Raw genomic sequence first — 6,915 nt, forward strand, 5'->3', positions numbered from 1 at the left:
TTACTACCATAAGAATGTTTAGCAGCTGAGGGGAAGGTTTATATTTCAAAGCAAACCTAGTCCCCAAAATTATAGCAGGCTCTGTGGGTTCCCTCAGTTAGAAGAAAAGGCTTGCCACAGCGACTCAAAAGGATTTTTAACAATTGCCTTAAGATAAACCATTTCTCTTAATTCAAGATGACTAGAAAAAGCCCTAAGTAAAATGTGTGAAAACTTCAGTTTCATTAAGCTCTGCAGTTTGCAAAGCAAAATAAGAATGTGGGAAGAATAATCAGTAATAAATATAGTTCTGGTAGAGTTCTGTTTGACTCCATGAAGCATTATAGATGTGAATTTGTTTGTTACAGATATCAATTCCACATCCATAGTGGGTTGGATTCAAAAGTGCCCTTGTGTCTTTCCCCAGGTGGGGTAGGTCTAATTTTCATGCATTCCTGACTCAAGTTGCCGCCGTCTGTGCTGCACTCCATGGTATTATGGAGGGGCAGGAAAGATTCTTTCCATAAGCAGAACATCACTTAGAAGTGTTTGGGGGCAACCCATTTGTTGCCAAAAGGCACATTCTACCTCAGTAGGAAAGGCTTCAGTTACTCAAGTCTGAACATACCGATAGGTACCTCAAGTAACTTCAAGCCACCTGACTATACAACTGAAACCCCCTTAAGATAATCAGGGACACAATCTTGGTCATGCCATTGTGACACACTACTAACAACGAGAAAGTGCTATAATCTGTTCTGGTTAGACAAGACTGGATTGGACAATGGTCAGGTAATTACAATGAGAGGTAGGAACAGTCAGAGCAGCATTGATGGAAGGGTGGATAAAGGGAGGCTAAACGGGGGTTCAAGGAAGGCTTTTATGCGCACACAAGGACAGTTCCAAGTATGCAAGAGAAGAAGCACTGGATAGCTGTACAATCCAACATCCACCAGGGAAAACAAACCTCAGAGACCAATAGGCAGGGCAATTCAAAGTCACAGCAGATTAACCATTGTCACAGCTTTCCTTTCTAGTGACAGCAGGAAGCAATGAGGGGATATTGGCAAGAAGAGAGGCAAGGCAAGCTTTATCACAACAGTTTACTAAAGATTCTCACAAACACACGGTTCTCACTGTAGTTTAAGGTTTTCTTTTCAGGATGGCTCTTTAACTCAAACAGTACAATAGCTCTAACCATTCTTCTCTTCTGTCGCTCCCAGTCGCAATCATCGCAAGAAGCATTTACTCCAACCTTCATAGTTTTGCAGCTAAAATTTCTAGATTAAGTCAGATTTTAAAAGGTCTCATAGACATGCTCTTGGGAGCAAGCCCTATGGCTCTCACAAGGGCTTACTTTGAAGTAAACATGCACAGGGTCAGTCCAAGGGCTCAGAGTTATATTTACTTGGAAGTAAGCGTCTCTGAAATCCATGCTTACAGCTAAGTAAATTTTTAGACTAGAACTGTAACCTATCTAGCACAATCGTGAAAAATAGAAAATATTTAACTCAAATACACACAGGAAGCTGAATGTCCTATTTCAGGTACTGACAAGTGAAGTTTGTCACTTACTCTGAAGCAGATCCTGTTTGTATAGAAAGCCCTTTTAAAAGGAGAGGGTGCAAACTGGTTATTTTATGTGTTATTTCCCCACAATTTCAAAATGTCAGAATACTTTCAGAAACTAAAAATACACCCTCACAATAAAGCTACTGAACCAACTCAGACATACCCTCTCCTCAAAACACACATTTGCCGGGAAAGAGGCAACTCAAATCTCCCCCACAAATCCTCACATACATCTAAACAGACAGATTTTGTTCTTATACCAAGAGAAATGCAACTACTGAAAGACACAGAAAGCTATGCAAACATTTTGCATGAGTGTCCAATAGGGGAATCTAGTGAATATTAGCTAGGAAGCGTCCTTTATAATTAGCTAACAGCTTAATATTTTGTATGTTTGTCCAGTCAAATATTAACTACACTTAACACAAGCCTCGTGAGCCCCAGATAACAGTCGTCATAATATTATTCTGCTGCTTTGGCCAGTTTGCATTTTCACAAGCACCCGGGGGGGGATGTATACTAGACAGAGATGAACAGAAAGGAAAAACTTGCTTATATGCCCTATAGCCAAATGCAAAAGGTGCGTAATCTCGCATACATGACTAACTTCTTGTTTGGGGAGGCGAAAGAGCTTCATCTCTAGCATTTTCGACGGAATTGGAGACACGTTTGCGGCTAGCCAGACAGACTTCCGGCATGCAAGGAAGTTACAACTTAAAAACAACTACGGACGGGCGAAGTAGTAGCGAAAGCACCACCGCGATGCAAATGAATGGAACTCGGGCTGGCACGAGTCGTGCGGGGAAGAGGCGGCGGCTGTGCCGGCTGGAAGGCTCGAGGGCAGCCCAGGGGAAGCGCAAGCCTGCCCCTGTCCGACTCAGGCAGCCTCTCAAGGCGCCCTCCTTGATCTACACAGCAGGGGATCGTCCCGCGGGTCTCTTTTTAAGGCTGGAGTAGGAAGAGGGGGGAAAGAAAAACCTTCCCCTAAATCAGCGTCCACACTTGAACTGCATAAAATGTGGCTGGGAGGGAGGATAGTCGCTGTCAAGTTATCACCCGAGTAGTCACTGAAGCAACTCCCTTCTTGGCGAGCGATGCCGGGACGCCGAGGGGAATCTCAACCCAGCCCAGCCGTGTGTGGGGTCCTGAGCACCTGCGACCCCGCTCCCGCGCCCAAGCCCCTTTACCGGGCTCCCAGCTGCGCGCTCTTCCTCCTCTCCGGAGTTGCTGCTTCCACAGGGCGCCGCGCGGGGACTGAGAGGGCGAAGGTTCGTGGCCGCCGGCGGGGGCAGCAGCTCAGCGTTTCGTCGCTGCCGCTCCTACTTCCCCTCGTAGCGGCACGCTGGCGAAGTGGAGCGGGAAGGGCACGGCGCCAGCCCGAGAGGAAGCGAGCCGGAGAGTCGCGCAGCCAAGGGGAGAGAACCCGAGTCAGAAGTTTGCAGGCGGCCAGGGCGAGAAGGGCTGCGCTTAGGCTCGCTGACCCATCACGTGAGCGACACCGAGCCCTCAGGAGCCGCTCGCAGCGCCCGCGCCTCGCCTCTGCTTTAAAGCAGAAGCAGCCTTCGAGCCGGAGGGGAGCGCAGCTTAGACTAGAGAGCGGACCAACCCCGTCCCCCCCCCGGGGGGGGCGCCAGAAAAAGAGCTTCTCCTCTCCCGCGTCGCTGCTCCTCTTTCCCCGCTTGCACTCACCTGCCTGCCTGTTGTCCCTCAGGGGAAAGCAGCGACCTTTACGCCGGTGGTGGGGCGCCCTTCAAAGCGCCAGATTAGGTTTCAAGAGACTTGGCGCCTCCCGCCGCAGTGTGCAGCAATTGGTATCGCCTTCCACACCCCACCCAGCCAGACGCACACCGCCTAGCCTAGGGCGAGCGGGAAGTTACGAGGGTGGCCTCGACGCGCTGGGAAACGGCCGCGAACGTTGGGGTTGGTCGCCTTAAGGGAGGCAGTTCAAGCGCCCAGGAGCGGCTACCCTGCCTGGCCGCTTTATCAGAGATGGTGGAGGGATTGTCTCTGAACAACTCTTTAGGACGGTCCTCCCAGGTAGGTACGGATGCCAGATGTCCCGTACTGCGACCCAATGAGAGAATGGTTAGCTATAAAGGTGATGCTGGACTCTCGTTTAATTTTACTGTTGCCTCCTCTGGAATTATTTCCATGGAGTTTGTCCTGTCAAAGAAATATCAAACCAAAGTATTAAAAGATTATATGTTGGCTCCTTTGTGTACGTACAATAGCTGCAAATGGCCGTTTTCCATGACAAAATATGGACAAGTTCCATTACAAGATTTGCCATTCCACTGTATTATAGAAAAGGGCAATTTTTCTATAAATTTACCAGATTGGAAATATATGTACAGGAGTCTTGTGGCACCTGAATCAGTTTTCCTGGACACTCTCAAACTTCTATGCCCATAGATTTTAAAAATTGAAATTAATTTATTTTTCAAATATTTTTCTAAAATCTTTTTTTCAAACTGAAATAGATGGGAGCGTTTTTCTGTTTCCAATAAACTGTGATACATAATTTTACTACAAGCAGACTTACTACCTGTTGGTGTCAACAACAACACCGCTTTTTCAAAAACAGAGTAACTATTTGACCTCAAAGGATCTGACATCCAGCTATATTGAAAAATTAAGTCTTAACTGTCTCCAAAAGGTTTGAATCTGACATTTAAAAAAAACTGCTGTGGAACAGTAGTCTTCAATCGCTGTAGATCCAGGATCTACCTATAACTCCCAGTCTGGAATATCGGACCCACTTTTGATATTTACAGTATGTACTCACCTTTCTCTTCTCTGTGTCTCTATTCCTTTTCCATCTTCTCTTAAAAATCCCCAGTGGTTAAAGGAGGAAAATACTGTGGCCACTGATGCAAATTGTTCTTAACACATCTGCTAGTGTAGCCAGAAGTATTACAGTGCAATTCTAAACAGAATTACTCCAGTGTAAGCTTGGACAAATCACTCATTTTCAGATAAATGTACCTCATGGTGAAGATAAAATGTGATAATCCCATGTGATTTGCACAAAACAAAACAATCCACGGCAATCCATTTTGAATGTCTCACACAACACTCACGGATCTGCAAAGAACTCTCATTTTATTTACCCACTCTCAACAACCCTGTGAGTTAGGCCACTACTATTCTCATTTTACAGATGAGGAGTTTGTGGCTAAGAGATTTTGCCCAAGACTGCCTGGTGGAATCCTTTGCAAAAGTGAACATTGTACCTTGTCCTCACAGCTCCCAAAATGCATTAGCAATTAACTCTCTTGTCCCTTTATGCAATCCAAACAGCCCTGTACACATGACATGTGCGAGCCAATGTGCATGTGGAAATGAGCATGCTGAGCTGAGCCCAGTGGCCTTGCCCCCATCTCCATGTATCTCTCTTGTGAGAACAGTACCTACACGCATACACATCAGAAATGTTTTTAAAACAGCATTTTTGATCTCAGGAATCTGCACTGTACCCACATGAGACAAATGCGTGTAGGTTGGTGTGATCGTTACGCTCATTCCTTCTCTCTATGTTCTGGCTGTCTGTATACATCATGTGTACAAGGCCTGCGGCTTTTCATTTACCTAACTCAAACATTTCCCCCCTCTCTCATTTTCTAAAAATTAAAGGAGCTATCTAAATTAGCAACGAGGTTGATGTGCACAATCAAAATTAAGCCAGAGCTTTTAATATTCATATTGTGATTATTCATTACAAACACTAAGGGTTGATCAAAGGAATTATGCTGATGCCAGTCACGAAACGGAAAAAAACACTTAGCTATTAAGACACCATCAGAAATGAGGTGGAAAGGCTAAGTACAAACAAGCAACCAGCAATGAAAAGAAAATCCAGTACAACTTCAGGGCTGGTCCAGAATCCAACTGGGCCAACTCACTCAAGGCCACAAGCTGTGAGCCAAAAGCCCTTTGACTCTTACCAAAAGACTTACACCTCTGACTGTGCTCTAGTTTGAATACCTGAAACAGGAAAGGAAACAGTAGCTGAGCCTTGCTCGATCTTCCTCAACTGACAGATATTTTTCCCTTTTTTAAATTGTACTGATGTATGCATTAATATTGCCCCCACATACAATCTATACTTCATGTACATATACATATAGAATAAATTTAGCTATCCATACATCCGATACAAGCTTGTTTTCCCCCTTTTCTCTCCCCTGCCCCCAAGAGGAACGACCATAAGAATCATCTGCTTTATATCTTTAACCATGAGCACACTCTGGAGTTTCGTTAATATAATTTGGTTGGTCTCTCCTCCTCTTACCCATCTTATATATCTAGACCATTTCTTCCTTATTGTTAATATCTTATTTTCCCATGTCTTATCCTGGATTAGTATCAATAAAATATCTGATTGGATCCATTCATATAGATACCAATGCCATCTTTCCAAAGTTCATTTAGAAGCATCTTTCCATCCATACGCTATTACAGCATGGGCAGCTATAATGATGATTATAGCATGATTATACTTCAACTGACAGATATGTTCCTAAGTTTCCCTTCCCTGAATGAGATTCCCTATCTCAATTTGACATTACATTGTGATACTCTCCTCAAGTAATATAAATATTTTTTAACCACACTAAATACAGCCTACCACCGGGATAGTTTAGTGGCAAATCACATGCTTCATTATGTGGAGAAGGCCTCAGCTCAATCCCTGGCATTTTTAGTTAAAATAACCTTAGAATCAGAGAGAAGAAAGTGTCCGGGGTCAGCAGCCCAGCCCCTGGACTTGCTGACAGGCAGCGGCAGGGGGCAGCCGGGAGACAGCAGTTCAACCACTCCGACTGGCAAACAGAGCCAGAACCGGCCTACCCCTGGGGGAAGGGGCAAAAGGCCAAAGCCTCAGAAGGCTGGAGGGAGCAGGGAGAGACCAGCTAGTCCCACCCTCCAGGGGGAAGAGAGGGGGCTAAGCAGGACAGAGGAAAAGGGCCAAGGCAGGGGGAATAGGGACTCAGCAACAGCCCAAACAGAGCCCTTACCAGCCAAGGAGAAGCAGCCACTACAGCTCAGAGCCACACCCTGGCTAGAGGACAGCAGCCTGGCTCAGGAGTTGCTAGGAGCCAAGCCCCTCCAGGTGGAGCTGCCACAGGCATTCTGGGGGAGGAGATGGGCAGCCCCGCCCAGCATCAAGGAGCAGGCAGCCCAGAAGCTGGCCAGGGCAATTCCTCGCAAGGCCAGGGAAGCTCAGCAGCACAGAAGCCGGCTGGGGCAGTTCCTCGTGAGCAAGCTCAGCAGTTCAAAGGCCTACTGGGGCAGCTCCTCGTGAGCAAGGCCAAGGAGACCTCAGCTGGGGATGTCTCGCATTCAACCCCACCCTGCCAGCAAGGC

At 46.3% G+C, this 6,915-nt stretch overlaps 1 protein-coding gene across 2 annotated transcripts in view; it reads right to left on the minus strand.

Annotated features, from left to right (window-relative positions):
- The window catches only part of HPCAL1 (hippocalcin like 1), a 122,317-nt gene extending 118,991 nt beyond the window's left edge, over positions 1–3,326 (minus strand). The window contains exon 1 of one of the 2 annotated variants that reach the window (XM_055000054.1): positions 3,241–3,326. The gene's annotated coding sequence lies outside the window, so the exon portion shown is untranslated. Of the gene's footprint in view, positions 1–2,738; positions 3,106–3,240 lie in introns of those variants that run through there. The other variant, XM_055000046.1, reaches the window with a different exon arrangement.
- Between the last annotated feature and the right edge of the window lie 3,589 nt (positions 3,327–6,915).

This window comes from Eublepharis macularius, chromosome 1 (assembly GCF_028583425.1).
Source record: "Eublepharis macularius isolate TG4126 chromosome 1, MPM_Emac_v1.0, whole genome shotgun sequence".
NCBI classification, from domain to species: domain Eukaryota; kingdom Metazoa; phylum Chordata; class Lepidosauria; order Squamata; family Eublepharidae; genus Eublepharis; species Eublepharis macularius.